Raw genomic sequence first — 18859 nt, 5'->3', positions numbered from 1 at the left:
ACTATCGGTGCTGGACCCCGGACTCATTTCACCGGAATTATCACCTTTACTTCATTCAGACGCTAAATAACCTCAGATGTTGATAGAGCGTCGTAAAATAACCTACTATAAGAAAGAGCAATAGAAGTAAGATACTTTATTTGGCTTCCGACTTAAATATTACAAAGCTCTTCAAAATGTGCAATTAAAGTGTTAATACCCGACTTAAGAGTAAAAGGATTCTCCCCCCCCCCCTAAATATTTCTCGGACAGAATTAAATAGGCTATAGGATTTTGTACACCGGCCAATGATGAATGCAGTTATTGCGCACACGTGCTATTCCCAATAAGAAACTGCGATGATACATTGAAAAAGACTAGGCTCTTAGTCGATTTAGACGCACATAAGCTCCGTGCCAATACGTTCCATAAAATTATGAGAAGAGAACCTAATGAGACACAGCTATTTTGTTTCGACTTACAGCAACTGCAACCGCTCTCGAAACTCAGCATAGGTGAAGTATATTATTCAAGACAATTAGCTTTCTGTACTCTCTGTGTAACTCATAAAGCTTCACAGAAGCCAAATAATTTGGCTTCTGTGAAGCTTCTTTATTTCTTTCTTATTATTTCTTTACATGAAATGAAGCACAGGCTGGGCGGGCTCTATTGAAGTGGCATCTTGTGTCACTACATTTATCAGTGAATTTAATTTCGACGTTCACCAAATTATTAGGCTGTTCGCCGATGAATGTGGTGGACAAAATTGCATGCATGTTGTACATGCTCTTGGTTTTTGGCTCCAAAGAAAAGCACGTCCTCAGTTTCTGAAAATCTGTTAGTTTTTCCGGTAAGAGGCCATTCTTTTCTACAAGCTGACAGAGCCTTTGGGCTACTAGAAAAGGTTTTGCGTAAGTAGAATGAAATTCTTACTCCTGAGAGTATAAGGGTATATATGAAACAGTGGCGACAGTAAAATATTTAGGCACAGATTGGCATGTCAGGGATTTCAAGCTCTTGGCTAATGAATTTCATAACCTCAGTGGCATAAACGAAATGAAAAGAATAATGCTAAAGAAATGCGAGAAGAATGGGAAAGTGAATGTCACTTTCAAAATGGAACCTACATACCGATGTGACGATCCATCTAAATCATGTGCTAGTCTGATGAAAAGTGGTATGTTCATGGATCATGTCAAAGTAACTCCGAAAGTCACCACCTTGAGATCAATCAGTAATGCCAAAAAATCTGATTTGCGAAACCTACTCAATAGTACATTCGGAGAAAATTGGAAACAGATTGATTCAGTGAAATTGTATGATTTTGTTATTAATACAAATCAGATTAGTGAAAGTTAAAACAATTAGAATGAAGAATGTGTTTATTTGCATGAAGAATCACGTATAGGTAGAATTTAAAATTTTAATGGAATTGTGTGTGCAATCTAAAGCAAATTTCCAGTGTTCACGCCACAGTTCATAGATTTCTTACAAAGCTTACTTACTTAAATATTGTAATACTGTATTTTAATACAAATCTTTACAACATATTTTTTATAATTTTATTATAAAGCTTACAAAAATGTGCAATATTGTAATACAAGTGTTCACAAATTTCGTAATTTTGTTATTAAAGCTTACTTAGATATTGCAGTAATTAATACAAGTGTTCACAGCATATTTCATAATTTTGTTATAGAGCTTAATAAAATACTGATATATAAGGATTGAAGAATAAAGTATACAGAGTGACAAAAAGTCCCATTACTCCATATTATTTTGTGTCATGAGAATAATGGGGAACATAGGCGTACTGACTCTTTACATACTTAGGTATACACAGTTAGTGTACAGTGGTTATTTTGTTTGTATGTTTGAATTATGACCAGAATTATATCAATAGTGTGCATATTTGAGGTATTTCAGATATTTAAGGGGGTAACGGAACTTTGTGCTCACTCTGTAGATACCATAATTATTTAAAATTGTTATTCAATGTGAGTTAGAGATCGACCCGGGTGGCCGCACGATCCAAAGTATGTCTCTTTAGGCAGCTCCGTTCGAAGGGTTGCAGGTAAGAAACTCGCCGTTCCTTAACATTATTTTCCAGCAGAAAGCAATAAAAACTATTGATGTATCGTCCTATGTAGTATGCTGTAAGAACCACAGAAAAAACTGACAAATGACAGGGCACAATTCAGCGTGGTTTATAGATGCAAATCGTATTATGTGACAAAATCGCTTCAAAACGTATTAAATACACTGTGTCGGTGCAAAACGTATTAAGTGCAAACTTCAATTGACAATATGCATTAGGTTAAACAATCAGTGTCAGTGTTTATTACATTTGGTGTCGATTTCACAATGCCTAAAAAGTGACATTAAGATATTTAAAATTTTTCCATTATCTTGGCCGTGGAACGTTTTTTACGTTTCCTGTAAAATTTGTTTTTCTGCATTTAGTACGATTCGAAACGATACTCCACATGTCCAACACATCCGCCTTCCAACATTGTAACTATAGCATAGGTCGTGGACTCTGTTTATTACTCTCTGAATGTGTGTGGCTTCATTTTGGTATTTGTAGCTGAATTTCGGGACGTTTGTAGCAGACTTGCTAGTATTGAGGTTGGTGACGCTGAATGACACTTTTTTTTTTTTTTTTTTTTCCGTTTTCTAGTACGTACACAATACCCATGCCCAAGGCAGGACTCCAACCACAACCTTTCGGATCAAGCGATAGAGACATGCCGTGCCCTTACCGCTTGAGCCATCCAGCTCGGCGTTCAGAAACAGTTCAGAGTCTAGGCTCTTCACAGAGCTGTCTAGCATTAGTGACATACGCAAGCACTCCGCTTGGCGCATGCGCATATGCTTTCTCTGTCTGCTGCAGCGAGCCTGGTTTGAAACAGTATCATTCAGCAGGTAGCCACAATGCAGTTACGTGCTGGTTCCGCGCGCAAGGAGCTGGCGTCAATCCTTCTGTAACTAGACCGAAAACTAGAGATTTCATTTACCTGTACCAATGAAAACAGGAAAATTTAAATGCGTTTATTTCTTGAAAATCCAATGGGTATTCTAAGGCTTACAGATTACCCTTCAGCTTCGTCCCTGAGTTGTAAATTAGGTCCTACTCTAATTTCTAGGCCATACTAGCTTCTATGTGAGAGGATTGCTTGTTGTCTTTGGTGGCCTAGTACTGCAAATTACTACGATATACTAACCCTGGATCTGAAGATTGCGTCTTGTCCATGGTGTTGTAGTACTGTAATTACTATGATATACTACAGTCGCGCTCAAACCTCCTCACGTTTGCAGATGTGTCTGCTTATCGGCGATAGCCAATAGCGGCAGTGCTGCGTTGCAACATGCGGGCTACGCAGACCCTCCGCATAGTCGCCGCTTAGAAATCTCAAAATCAAATAACAAGTTCGCTGCGAAAATTGGTATGTTGTTGGGACCCTGCATGTATATATGATGAATGCTTAATGTTTTCTGAACACATAGAAACAAAAATCACGTTTCTATCCCCAGTGGTTCCAATTTTACGGGTTAATATGGTAAAACCCCGATAAGACGCTGTTCAAGGGACTGCGTGTAAACCTCATATTAATCGGGACGGCGTATTAGACGGGTATACTTTGTAATTTTCACTTATATACAGTATCTATTAGCATTTTTATTTATGGAAATATATGATTCATGAAAAGTAATACAGTATTACTCCATTATGTAATTACTGTATTGTACGTCAAAGACTTTCACAATATGTACTGCACTCAATTCTATCGAAAAAAGTAATTTATAGTTATTTGTCGTGTGCGTGTTTCCAAGTTCTCATGTTTATCATACTTCACTCTCTTGCGCTTACATCCTTCCGACTTCGCAGCTGCAAAGATTTTTTATTATTGTCCTTAATGTGGATGATGGGATTTCTAATGAATCAGAGAGTTGTTTCTGATCATCGTAATTTCGTAAGATTTCCATTTTTTTCCGCCACAGTTGCCTCTGTCTCATTGCTTTTGTGCTGACTTCCAGCAATGAAATAGTGGACGATGTTTATACAGCTGCGATGCGATAAGAAATGTTTATCATATGTAAGAATTTTGAGAACCATAAACTTACAGCTTCAAACAAAGGGTCCCTTCAGAATATAAACAGAGTTATCTGTTTGTGAGAGGAGAGAAGAGAGACTACTAAATTGAAATGTCAGTTCGATTTCTGATGGTGTTGTGTGCAGTTGACTCTGTTTAAAGTACGGTATATGAAAGTGTAATGTAACATCTTTTTTGTGTGTTGGCAATTTGGCATTCTCAAAACAATTATGTCTCTTAGTGAGCCCAGTGCAAGTGGGAATGGTGGATCGAGTGGATATGTCAGTAAAATTCGGAAAATGGTGTTTAGTGTTTATAATTTCTTTAGGAAATACTCTTCTGAAGAAATGCGTAAAAATCTTAACTTTTCAAAATGTCAAGCACTGACTGCCGAGGCGTGTTCTTTAAGTGTGTCTACAGTGTCCCGTGTATGCAGAGACGTTAAAAGAGCGCAAACACAGAGTGGCGATAAATTGTTCCATTCTCCTAGAAAGCATATAAATGTTCCTAAAAGAGTTACAAATCTAGACGACTTCCAAAAAGACGTTGTACGACGTACAATTTTTTACTTTTACGATAACGGAAAATTTCTGACAGGTGACAAACTAACCGTACTGTTTAGAAAAAAAATAATTACTCAGGTTCAGTTTCATCCGCTAAAAGATTATTGAGTCGTTTGGGATTCCGCTACAGGAAAACCAATGATGGGCAAAAATATCTAATGGAACGGAATGATATTGTTGCCGCAAGACTGACGTTTCTGCGCAAAATGCACATGATTAGATCATCAGGTGACACTCCACCCACATTTTACCTTGATGAAACGTGGGTCAACAAAAATAATTCTCTGAAATATGTTTGGCAAGACTCAAATAGAAATAGAGGTCTTAAAGTGCCTTTAGGAAAGGGAGGTAGACTTATTGTTTGCCATGTAGGATCAGCTGAAACAGATTTCGTTGCAGGTATTAAATGGGTATTCAGATCAAAGGAAACCAGGACTTATCACGAAGAAATGACGGCACAATCATTTCGCGATTGGTTCTTGAAGAGATTTCTAAATCATCTAGAGGAAGGGAATATAATTATAATGGACAATGCTCCATAGCATTCCGTTAGCATTAATAAAACACCAAATATCTCCTCCAAAAAAGATGAAATCAGTGAATGGCTGAAAAGTAAAGGTGTTAGTTTTTCTCCCTCAGACACAAAGTCAGAACTTTTGGAAAAAGTGTTGCCTTTCAAAAGCAGTGAAAAAATGTATGAACTTGATCAGCTGGCCAATGAAATGGGGCATGAAGTGATAAGACTCCCACGTTATTATTGCCAGTATAGTGCAATAGAACTAGTTTGGGCCCAGGTGAAAAGGGACGTCGCTAGAAACAACAAAACTTTCAAAATGTCGGATGTAGAAGAACTTGTAAATAAGGAACTTGAAAATGCGTGAAACACGCGGTGAAATTAGAAGAGGAAGATTTCGCTAAAGAGTTAGGCCGGGAAAGCATTTTAGAACCAGCGGTCATTAATTTACAAGAAGTGACACAGAAGACAGTGAAACTGATGGTGAGGGGGCTGAAGACGATGTTGGCTCACCATTAGCTCTGCCACTGGAGTAGAAATTTCCAGCACAAAAGGTACGTTTTATTAATTCATAATTTTCCTTAAACGGAATACAGGCATATAATAACCGCTATTTTTGTAAGAATGTGCTCTGACAGCATGGACATAATGCTATTTACGGCCATGTCAAATCAATCAATTCATCTGTAGGCTACAGAAAATTAGGGCCTACTACTGTATTTCAAATTAATCCTATCGTTCAATTTATTTGATCAAGCTGCGCCTTTGTGTTATTCGACAACTTTATTAACCCTAATGAAAGTAAAACTTACAAAACTGATATAAATTCAGCGAGTTATGTCTGACTCAACTAATTTTTCTATATTTTGTGACTTTTAATTTCATTCGATGCAATCTGAAGATAATAATAATAAATATTATTATTATTATTATTATTATTATTATTATTATTATTAATATTATTATTATTATTATTATTATTATTATTATTATTATTAAGTCTTCTGCATCTCCCTATCAAATCAACCTCAGGTAAAGGTCGCGCTCCACATTTTTAAAACTACTGCCGCTGAGTGACAGAGAAGGAGATAGTAGTTGTGACAACATCGCGCTCGCATGTTACTGGCTTTCGCGAAACGTCAGGAGGTTTGAGCGCGACTGTAGCTGTTCATCTGAGGATTGCATGTTGTCCGTGGTGGTATAGTACTGTATTTATCATTGACAAATAAAGAGTATTTACTAGGCTATACTAGCTATAGGTTGCGAGGATTGCGTGTGGTGCTTAAGGATCTAGTATTGTAATTTGAACGATATTATTGCTGCTGGATGCGAAGATTGCGTGTTGTCCTTGGTGATCAAGTACTGTAATTACTAGGGTATACTAGCTGCTGGCTATGAGGATTGCGCGTTGTCCGTGGTCTAGTACTCTTATTACTAGGGTACACTAGCTGTTGGTAGAGAGGATTGGGTGCTGTCCTTGCTGGTTTAGTGCTGTAATTTGCATGTTGTACGTTGTGGTCCAGTACTGTAACTATTAGCGTACACTAGCTGCTAGATACGAGGATTACTCCTCTTCCTTGCTGTTCTAGCACTTTAATTACTTGTCTATACTAGCTGTTGGATCTGAGGATTGCGCGTTGTCCTTGGTGGACTAGTACAGAAATTACTAGGCTTTATTAGTTGTTAGACTGATGAATGCGTGTTGTCCTTAGAGGTCTAGTAATGTAATTACTAGGCTGTACTACCTTTTGGATTTGAGGTTTGCATGATTTCCTTGGTAGTCTAATACTGTAATTACTAGTCTATACTAGCTTTTGGATTTGAGGATTGCCTGCTCTTCTCAGAGGTCTAGTACTCTAATTACTAGGCATTACTAGCTGTTGTATCTGAAGATTGAGTGTTGTCCTTGGTAGTCTAGTACTGTAATTACTGGGGTATACTAGCTGTTGAATGCAAAGATTTCGTGATGTTCTTCGTAGTCTCGCACTGTAATTACTAGGCTCTACTAGTATTTGGATGCGAGGATTGCATGTTGTCCTTTGTGGTCTAGTACAGTAATTACGAGGCTATACTAGTTGCTGGATGCGAGGATTACTTGTTGTCCTTGGTGGTTTAGTACTGTAATTACTAGGCTACTCTAGCTGCTGGATCTGAGGATAGCGTGTTGTCTTTAGAGGTCTAGTACCGGTACTGTAATTACTAGAGTATACTAGCTGCTGGACCTGAAGATTGCCTGTTGTACTTAGAGATATAATGCTATAATTACTAGTCTGCACTAGCTGTTGGATGCGAGGATTGCGTGTTGTTCTTAGAGTTCTAGTACTGCAATTTCTAGCTATACTAACTGCTGTATCCGAGGATTTCCTGTTCTCCTTAGAGGTCTAGTACTGTAACGTCTAGTTTATAATATCTGTTGGATCTGAGAATTGCGTGTTGTCCTTGGTGGTCCAGTACTGTAATTACTAGGCTATACTAAGTGTTGGGTCTAAGGATTGCGTTTTGTCCTTGGTGGTCTGGTACTTTAATTACTAGGGTACGCTAGCTTTAGGATCTTAGGATTCCGTTTTGTCGTTGGTGCTTTATTACTGTAATTACTACTCTATACTAGCTGTTGGATTTGAGGATTGCGTGTTGTCCGTGGTGGTCTAGTCCTATAATTTCTAGGGTATACTATCTGTTGGATCTGAGGATTTTGTTTTGTCCTTGGTGTTTAGTCCTATAATTACTAGGCTATACTACCTGTTGTATCTGAGGATTATGTGCTGTCCTTGGTAGTCTAGTACTGTAATTGCTAAGCTGTACTAGCTTTTGCATCTGAGAATTGCGTGTTATTCTTGTTGGTCTAGTACTGTAATTACTAGGCTATACTAGTTGTTGGATCTGAGGATTGTTTGTTGTCCTTGATGGTTTAGTACTATAATCACTAATCTAAATTAGATGTTGGAAGTGAGGGTTGCGTGTTGTCCGTGGATGTCTAGTACTGTAATTACTAGTCTATACTAGCTCTTGGATCTGAGGATTTGCTTTTGTCCTTGATGGTCTAGTGCTGTAATTACTAAGCTATGCTAGCGTTTGGGTCGTAGGATTTCGTGTTGTCCTTGGTGGTTTAGTACTGTAACTGCTTGGCTATACTAGCTGTTGGATGTGAGGATTATGTCTTGTCCTTGGTCTTCTAGTACAGTCATTACTAGGCTATACTAGCTGTTGGATCTGAGGATTTCTTGTTGTCCTTGTTGGTCTAGTACTGTAATTGTTAAGGTATTCTAGCTGTTGGATCTGAGGATTGCGTGTTGTCCGTGGAGGTCTACTACTTTAATTAATAGGCTATACTAGCTGTTGGATCTGAGGATTGCTTGTTGTCCTTGGTTGTGTAGTACTGTTATTACCAGGCTTTACTAGCTCTTGGATCTGAGGATTGCGTGTTGTCCGTGGAGGCCTGTTACTGTAATTACTAGGTTATACTAGCTGTTAGATCTGGGGATTGCGTGTTGTGCTTGGTTGTCTAGTACCTACTCTAACTACTAGGCTATACTGGCTTTTGGATCTGAGGATTGCGTGTTGTCTGTGGAGGTCAAATTCTGTAATCACTAGGCTATACTCTCTGTTGGATCTGAGCAGTGCCCACGACCACGGCCGTTCACCTAGTACGTCACTTCATCCGTCAGAGCGCTCTCAGACGTCACAGTATAGATAGCGCTATCAATTCCTTCATTTGTTCTTTCCAAATAACCCTATTGGCCGGTTCATTAAGTCTCACGAGGATAGAGGGGGAGAGAGTTTACCTGTTTTAAGGGAGATACACGGAACGTCACTGGGGTTCCGGTACGCGGCAGATACACTTAACAAGACTTAAGCTCTCGTACGCGGCAGAAACATTTAACAAGACTTAGGATTTTGGTACGCGGCAGATATAGACAACGTGACTCGAACTTTGTACGTGTTGGAGATAGATCAGTGGAGTAGTTAAATTGCGTCGTGTGTGTTTGGGATTTTAGTGGATCGTAGTTTGAAACATCGCTTGCTAGTGATACGTCTTGGGGGCAAATTTTAGTATTTGCATCGAGTAACATATTTGTGAGATATATGTGTTTGAGGTAAACTGCATTGGGAATTATGTAATGAGATATGATTTGAAACGTGAGTTCATGTTCCGAGACGGTTAGAGTGATAGAGCAGCGGTTACGGTCTCACATATTGTTTTAGTGTTTTCCCTGCTCCATTTGATTATTGGTTTCCTTCGCCGTCATTTGTTATCATATGCGTCGAGTTTTGTTGCTCTTTAAACGATCACTGAGATTGAAATTATCGTCCGTTACTTATTACGTGTATCTGTCTCCATCTCTCTCTCTCTCCGTTGGGTGTTCATTTTGTAAAGTGCAGAGATTTGTGTTAGTGCAATTTGCACAGTTTATGTGAGCAATATGTGCAATGGGTAATGTATAGTGATCAGTCATGTAATGCCTTATGCTGGGTAGAGTTTCTCTCTTATTGAGTGTACGTGTATTTATAGTTTGGTTAGTTAGACTGAGTGGTATCTATGCTCGAATGGATCATGTATTAAGTTAATGTGCTGGCTGGGTGTTGTGTTCAGATTCATACTCAGATAGTATATATATATATATATATATATATATATATATATATATATATATATGTATATATCAGTGGCGGCTCCTGCATATTTCTTTAGAGGAGGAAAGAAATTAACAGCACTAAATGACACCTTCTTGAATGAAACATACTACAAATTAGCCTACATGCATACATGTAAGACCAGGTAGTGTTGGGGTTGGCCTTCCCTTCTGTACAGCAATAATCTGTTCTTGTAAACTGAGTTTCCTAAATTGTCCAAAATATATTATGATTTCACTTCCATTCATTGTTGAATAATTGCACAAATTAACAATTACAAGGAAATTCACTACACTCTCGTAGCATTTTTCGAGCACACTACAGCATCACACGTGTTGGAAGAGACTAGCTACTAACTCGTAACCGGAACCGTTTTACGGAAAAATGGAAATGGGAAATAATCTGAGGAAAGCGAGAACACTGCACCCACCCACGTGGTCTGTGTTGCCACATGTACATTTTACAAGTTCAGTATCACATGCTTTTTAAGAATGTCAGTTTTAGTAAAGTCACACTATCATTATTGTTCAAAGCTGCCGGTGGCCGATTAATTTTTATGTTAAAAATGATGTAGTTTGGAGTACCTACTTTCAATTTCAAATATATTTGTACAAAAGTGACAACTTAGATGTTGTCCTGTCTAGTAAACAATGAATAGAAGTGAATTTCAGGGGCCAACTACGTAAAACTACATCCTCTTTGATGAGAAAGATATAATACATCCTCTTTGTTTTACATAAACCCGACTTTAACTTTCAAATATCCACGAAAGTTTCAAACCATGAATAGTAGCCTATATAAAGTCCAATGAATAATATTTTTGATTTATAATTTAAAAAAAAGTTTACATGGTGTCTTTCATAGCGTTGCGTTAAAACTGTTTTTGTTGCGTCTCCTCCTAGATGTGTTATAGTCCGGTTGAATGCAACATCGTTAGGTGGCAGCGGAAGCGAGCTTGCTGCACGACCAGTCGGTTTCTATTTCCCCTCCATGACTGATTCAGAGGAGGATCTCCTCCCTCTCCGTTCATTTACTTGCTTTAAAACTCTACTTCTCTCTCTGGCCGCTAGTGCGCTGTTGTCTATGTGTGTTAACTGCAGTAGAGGAGGAATGGAGTGCCTTTCCTCTACACAGACAATCTCGCATCTTTCTCACAGTTTTCTACAGCACATGAGCGCGCGTCGTTTAAAACTCGATGAATCGAGGTTTTCTTATAGCTGTGAACTTAAAAATTATCGAATCTTCCTCGAATTTCAAGGCACATATTTCATTTGGTATTTACTTTCAAAAGAAGAAAATGTGAGGAGGACGTTCCTCCCTTCCCTCCCCCGAGGAACCGCCACTGATATATATATATATATATATATATATATATATATATATATATATATATAGAGAGAGAGAGAGAGAGAGAGTGGTTCATGAACATATGGTTAGTAGGTTAGTCACTGATTGTCGAGAGACGGCCACATTTGATGGTTTAATCACTTATAAGTGTGTTGGCCTCAGCCTTGTGATACTTACATGATTTACATATCCTGGGGATATCATTTCAGATTAGTTTGTCCTATTTTCACTCATCCACTTCATATTTATTGTTATTTCATTTTCCATTGATGTACATTGTTATTTATTATTGTTAATTATATTTGTTTTACAAATTCACACTATTCATTTCTAAAAGTCTTCCACTGCGCACACCCAATCCTTTCAATGTGCCGTCCACCTGGCGAAAGCAGCCAATATAAGAAAGATAAAGAGGAGGAGTGGATGATCGTACCACCGCCCCGCCCCTAACAGATCTGAGGCTTGCGTGTTGTGCGTGGAGGTCTAATACTCTAATTACTAAGGTATACTAGCTGTTGGATCTGAGGATTGGATTTTGTCCGTGGAGGTCTAGTAGTTTAAATACTAAGCTATACTAACTATTGGATCTGAGGATTGCGGGTTGTCCTTGGTTGTCTAGTACTGTAATTACTAGGCTATACAAACTGTTGGATTTGAAGATTGCGTGTTGTCCGTGGTGGTCTAGTACTGTAATTAGTAGGCTATACTAGCTTGTGGATCTGAGGATAGCGTATTGTCCGTGGTGGTCTAGTACTCTAATTACTAGTCTATACTGGGTTCTTAATCTGAGGATTGCGTGTTGTCCGTGGTGGTCTAGTACTCTAATTACTGAAAAAAAGGCGCTTTCAGAATAAGAAGCATATAAGGCGGAGCTACTTCATTCCGGTCATTCTCGGCTAGCCAGTAACAGGTTTTTGGGTGGGGGGGGACCAGTAACAGTGAAGCGGTGTTGGCTAGTTACATCGTCGCGTATTAGTTTCTTTCTTGCGCGCATAATATTTAAGGCTAGGAATGAATTTTAATTTGTGCCATTCGATAGAGCTACGAATTCTGAACTCAACAGTACAAGAATGGCAATTATACGTATGTCAACTGGTTCGCGTGTTATGGCTCTAAGATTAAACAGAGATATTCGACCTACATTATACAGCATATTTTGCTCAGAAGTCCCTCTCTGTAAAGGAAGATAGATTCTATTTATTTTCAAATTCAGACGTGGATTGCTTTCTCTTGTGTAGTGTGTAACTTACCGTAACAATGTCTCTTGAAAGTATTGAAAGTGGCTCTGGTGTTTCATCTGTTATACGCAAAAGGATAGTTCTACATTCACAGACGAGGAGTACTGTATTTTCTGTATATACTGGTTAGATGCAGTGCGTGTCAGTTTTTCACAAACAAAGAATCTGACTGCAGAGGCGTGTGGTTTAGAAGTACATACGTTATCTTGTATTGTCGGATAGGGCAAAGAGACAAATTCAAATAGGTCGTATACCAGTATTTACCTCTCCTGGAAAATAACGCAAAACAAACGTGTTAATTATTTGGATGATTTTCAGAACCGTGTATTACTTCATCGTATGATATTTTAAATAGACTATAGTAGTAGTAGTAGTAGTAGTAGTAGTAGTAGTAGTAGTAGTAGTAGTAGTAGTAGTAGTAATAGTTTGTAGTTAGTAGTTTGTATTAGTATTAGTATTAGTATTTATTTATTTAACCTGGTAGAGATAAGGCCATCAGGCCTTCTCTGTCCCTCTACCAGGGGATTACAACTATAACATGAACAATAAAATGACAATTAATATTAAATTTACAATTGCAATAAAAATTAAAGTACGACAAGAATACCTGATTAATGCAAGCTAGACATTTTATCATAGAAGTTACGAACAAAGAATATTTTTCTATTTACTGAATTACAAATTAAACCTAGAATAACAAAATTCTATAGTGATGAAATTACCGGATATTGAAATATTTTGTGGTAGATTAAGACAACTATTTACAAGAAACCATGTCTGAACGAGTCTCAAATACTGACCAAGTGCCTAGTAAGTTTGCGTTTGAATTGAATTTTATTTCGACAGTCCCTGATGCTAGCAGGTAACGAATTCCAGAAGCTTGGCAGGGCTATTATGAAAGAGGATGAGTATGAGGAGGTGCGATGGGATGGTATTGTTAGTATTGTTTCATGGCGAGAGCATGTGTTCAGATTATGGTGGGAAGAAAGGTAAGTGAAGCGAGACGAAAGGTACGAAGGAATAGAAGAGTTAAAGATTTCGAAGAGAAGGAGAAGTGAATGTAAATTTCTTTTTTTATCTAGTTTAAGCCAACCTATTGCTTCCAGGGATGGGGTAATGTGATCATATTTACGAACATTGCTTACAAAACGTACACGCAAATTATGAGCACGTTGAAGTTTCGTTTTGTTGTCGCTGGAAAGGTCAGTCAGTAAAATGTCAGCATAATCAAAATAGGGAAATATAAATGTCTGCACAAGGGACTTTTTTAAGCAAGAGGGAAGATGAACATTTACCCTTTTTAGCACATGGATAATAGAATATACTTTTCTGCAGGTTTCTGTGATTTGCATGTCCCAGTTGAGATTATTATCCATGTGAATGCCAAGATTTTTTACCGAAGAACTGAAAGGGATATGCACTGTACTTTAACGGGGAAAATGTCGAGGTGCTTTACAGCATCGGTTTGCCGTTTGTGTCCTAATATGATTGCTTGTGTCTTTCCAGTTTGTAGTTTGTAGTTGGTAGTTGGTAGTTGGTAGTTGGTGGTTGGTGGTTGGTAGTTGGTAGTTAGTAGTAGTAGTTAGTAGTTTGTAGTTGGTAGTTGGTGGTTGGTGGTTGGTAGTTGGTAGTTAGTAGTAGTTGGTAGTAGTTAGCAGTTGGTAGTAGTTAGTAGTTGGTAGTAGTTAGTAGTAGTAATAGTTAGTAGTAGTAGTAGTTAGTAGTAGTGGTAGCAGTAGTAGTTAGTAGCAGTAGTAGTAGTAGCAGCAGCAGCAGGAGCAGGAGCAGCAGCAGCAGCGCCATTATAGAACGTGGAAAGCAAGAAGAAAGCTGAGAATAACCATGGATACAATTTTCACTTTTCATTGGAATATTATACATGGTATAAGACGAAATATTGCTTAAACGTATGAGATATTTGGTTGATATTGTAAACATAAACGCTCCTGCCTCTTTTTCGATGAGTTATACGAAGAATATGAACAACATTCTTCGTTAAGAGAATTAAAAAACTTTATGAGATAAGGAATTTAATTACATTTCACTTTTAAAATAAATACAGGCTAGAAACGAGAAGATTTTACAATTCCAAAACTCAATTTCTATTTTAAAAATCTCGCGCTATATATAATATAGGCCTATTAAATTTTATATGTTTTTCTAATATACAAATTTACATTCAATATATTAACGATATTATTGGGTTACGGTTTTCACATTCACTTCTATATAACTATCTTCACTCGTAGGGTATGCCACAGGCCAGAGTGAAAGAACATAGAACTCTGGACCTGTAGGTAGGTAAAAGCCTGAGGATTAAATTAAATTAGATAGGGTTGATTTAACAAAGTAAAAGGAAGTAATCTTCAATTTCAATATGAGTACTGAATTAGACCTACATATGAACAGATATGCTTATATTCTTAAAGCCGGATTCCTAGCCAGAATATAGAACCCTGGATCTATAGATACGTAAAAGTTACTTACTTACTGGCTTTTAAGGAACCCGGAGGTTCAGTGCCGCCCTCACATAAGCCCGCCATTGTGCCCTAATCTGAGCACGATTAATCCATTCTCTATCATCATATCCCACCTCCCTCAAATCCATTTTAATATTATCTTCCCATCTACGTCTCGGCCTCCCTAAAGGTCTTTTCCCTCCGGCCTCCCAACTAACACTCTATATGTATTTCTGGATTCGTCCATACCTGCTACATGCTCTGCCCATCTCAAACGTCGGGATTTAATGTTCCTAATTATGTCAGGTGAAGAATACAATGCGTGCAGGTCTGTGTTGTGTAACTTTCTCCATTCTCCTGTAACTTCATATTTTCCTAAGAACCTTATTCTCAAACATGAGACGGTTCCTCGTATAGGATAAGGAGGTTTTTCATCGGATTAGTATTTCTTGTTAATATTCTTATATGGATAGTAAGTGTGGGCGTGTAAGAAAGTTCCAGAATGTGAGACGGAAGTAACAGCTGGGCAGAAAGGCCGAAGCCACGCTACGCGGACAGGAAACATGTGTCCAGGCGTAGATTTGACCGCTGGGGGAATGTGTGGACTTTGCCTGCGGGTGGTCAGCAAGATGACGCCAAGCCAGGTTCGAAAAGGAGACAGTCTGGTATATGTTAGAGAGTTGTCAGAAAACACCGTAAGTAGGGGAGGACCTAGTTAACGAACAATTTTTGAAGAGCGTGTCTTAAGTGACGTAAGAGTAATCATGGCCAATCAGGATTCGTAATAGAGACACGTGATTCATAGATAGAAGGGCGAAATTGGATATTTGGTGGTTGCAAGTAGAGGATAGATTTGGCAGATAGACAGAGGGCAGATAGGACGCGTGCGGTGAGGACGCACTCCACATATTCTCAGCGAACCTAACTCGGAAGGATAACAATTTACGGACTTAGAATTTTTTAGTGGGTTTAGTAAGAAGTCGTGTGTTGTATCATTCTTATAAATCTGAATTCTTTTCTCATCATTATTATTACATTAGGAATAAATTGTCATCAAGTTATCAACTCTCCGTTATATTACCGGTGTTTTATAGTACAAAACATATAATTACGTGAATCCGGAAATTAGTCTACCAACTTGTAGGAAGTGAGAGCAGTATATTATACACTTGGACACGCATTTCTGCTAATCCGAAACCAACACTTCATAGTAATAAACGTTCTCATAGAGATTTCTTACCAACAACTTCTGGTGTGCGCTTACATCATTTCAATCAACGAGCACGTCTCCCAAACCCCATGTCCCAATCGTTTGCAGCTGACCTGGGAAACCCTCATCTCTACCGGAGTAATATCGAGGAGGCTGGCGCCCAAATTAATCAGTGTACATAGTTAATTATTGACATCAAAGTGCCACCTTGAATTACTCTCCATACACGACGGAGATGGCAGCCGAGGGCAAGGAAAGGCGTCGTGGGCGACAACGACGACCGACGACCGTCGCAAACATCCTTAACCTATGTTCCTCTCTCAAAGTGAGAGTCCAAGTTTCACAATCATAAAGAACTACCGGTAATACAACTGTTTTATGAATTATAACTTTCAGATTTTTTGACAGCAGACTGGACGATAAAAGCGTCTCAACCGAATAATAACAGACATTTCCCATATTTATTCTGTGTTTAATTTCCTCCCGAGTATCATTTATATTTGTTACTGTTGCTCCAAGATATATGAATTTTTCCATCCCTTCGAAGGATAAATCTCCAAATTTTATATTTCCATTTCGTGCAATATTCTAATTACTAGACATAATCATATACTTTGTCTTTTCGGGATTTACTTCCAAACCTATCTCTTTACTTGCTTCAAGTAAAATTTCCGTGTTTTCCCTAATCGTTTGTGGATTTTCTCCTAACATATTCACGTCATCCGCATAGACAAGCAGCTGATGTAACCCGTTCAATTCCAAACCCTCTCTGTTATCCTGGACTTTCATAATGGCATAATCTAGAGTAAAGTTAAAAAGTAAAGGTGATAGTGCATAGTAAAAGTTAGAGAATAAAATTAAATTAGACAGACTTAGTTTTACAGAGAATAATAAAATAATCTACAGTTTCAGTATGAATACTGAATTATGTATGAACACATAATTATTATGCTTGCTTTGCATTATAGCCAGATTCGTAACCAGAATATAGAACCCTGGACCCTAAGTAAGATATAAGCTAGAGAATTAAATTAAATCATAGGCCTATAAGCTTCATTCGGCAGAGGAAAAATAAATTACTTTTCAACTTCAATATCAATACTAAATTATGTTTCCACAAACATGTTTACGTTTTATTATCGCTAGATTCGTTGGCTGCCTCTACGAACAAACTCTAGGCTATCTTATCTTTCCGCTGGATAAATAAACAATAAGAAATTGAGCACTGCTATACAAGGAAGTCTGAACATTTGGATAAAGTATCTCGCCCTCAATTTTTTCAGGGGAGAATTTCCACATGTCAGATAGTGCAATACAATATGCAACATTCCTGTTTAAATTAAGACATTCTTCGTCTGACATTAGCAAAGTAAATTTCTACATATCTGTTACTTTATTTCGCAAGTTAGTGACTCCAAAATATACTGATCTGTGAAGCGAAGAATAATAAAAATTGGGATGAAAATTACTTCAGTAAGAGTAATTATATTTAAACATTACACACAGTGAAGGAACAAGTCTCGATCCGTCCGCTCGCTGCACCCAGCAGCGACTGATACTGATATTTTCTGTCCTTATCTCTTGTATCTGTCTTCCACGTCTCGTACACCGTGCACCGTGTGACAACGCCGCACTGCTGCTATAGTAGGGAGCAGGAATATTGGCGGATGGAGGTATACCCCTTCATACTAACCCAACCCACGTTCCACCCCTACTTTAGCTGTAAACGTTCTTCGAAGGGTCGCTTCCGAAACATCTTTCACTCCTCGCTGCGTAACCTAAAGTCTGTAACATCGAAATAGTGTTTATATATAAACACTGTCTGTTTGTCAGTATTTAGTGTAATTTCTGTACGCAGGATTTTAATTATTTCATTAAACAACAGCACATGTGAACACTTCATTTGTTATAATACAAACTACTGGTATACAATATGCGACATGATTTTATAACTACTATACTGATATCGAATAGCATTCGTATTTTGAGGTGAATGAACTAAGAAAATCAGTTGAATTCATATCTTCCAAGTTCGACAGTCTTAGAGAAGAATTGGCGCACACAAGACATGAACTCAACTCCACACAGGAGGAGATGAAGAGGCTAGTGCAAGAAAATGACCATCTCAAACAGGAAGTGAGTGATCTGCAGCAGTACACACGCAGAGACAATATAATGCTATTTGGAGTTCCGGAGATAGATGAACAATCAACTTATGAAGTCATTGCCTAAATATCGGAAGTCATAGGCGGTAGTGAATTGGTGCAACATGATGTAAGCATAGCACATCGTATACCATCCAGGCCAGGAAAGACGCGTCCTATTGTCATCCGCTTCACAAAGAGGAGAAGTCGTGATGAATGACTCCAGCTGTTCAGAAATGAGGCCAAAGATGATGGCAGTGGTCCTGGGATTGCGACAAAGGAAGTCAACAGGCAACTTCCGGAAGGAAGAATCACAGCAAGTGACCAACTGACAGCAGTGACCAGAGACCTTTTGAACAAGACAAGGGATGCAAGAAAAGATGAAGCCAGTCCCGTGAGTAAAATCACTAATGTTGACGATGTAAATAATTTGTAAATAGTATTGTGTCGGTACCCAGGTTTTATTTTATATACAGTAATATAATTGACTTAACAATGGCTAGTAATACTATATCAAATGAAATCCATCAGTGCAAATTTAATAATAATGATAGCACAATGGTTTTTAACGATTTACTTCACTGCAATGAGTATATTGCCAATATACTATACTATCAGATCTTAAAATATTTCACTTAAACTTATAGTAGCCTAATTTCTGTTTTCCTCATTCTCTTAA

Source organism: Periplaneta americana, chromosome 8 (genome assembly GCF_040183065.1).
Source record: "Periplaneta americana isolate PAMFEO1 chromosome 8, P.americana_PAMFEO1_priV1, whole genome shotgun sequence".
NCBI classification, from domain to species: domain Eukaryota; kingdom Metazoa; phylum Arthropoda; class Insecta; order Blattodea; family Blattidae; genus Periplaneta; species Periplaneta americana.
This window is presented reverse-complemented; position numbering follows the sequence as displayed.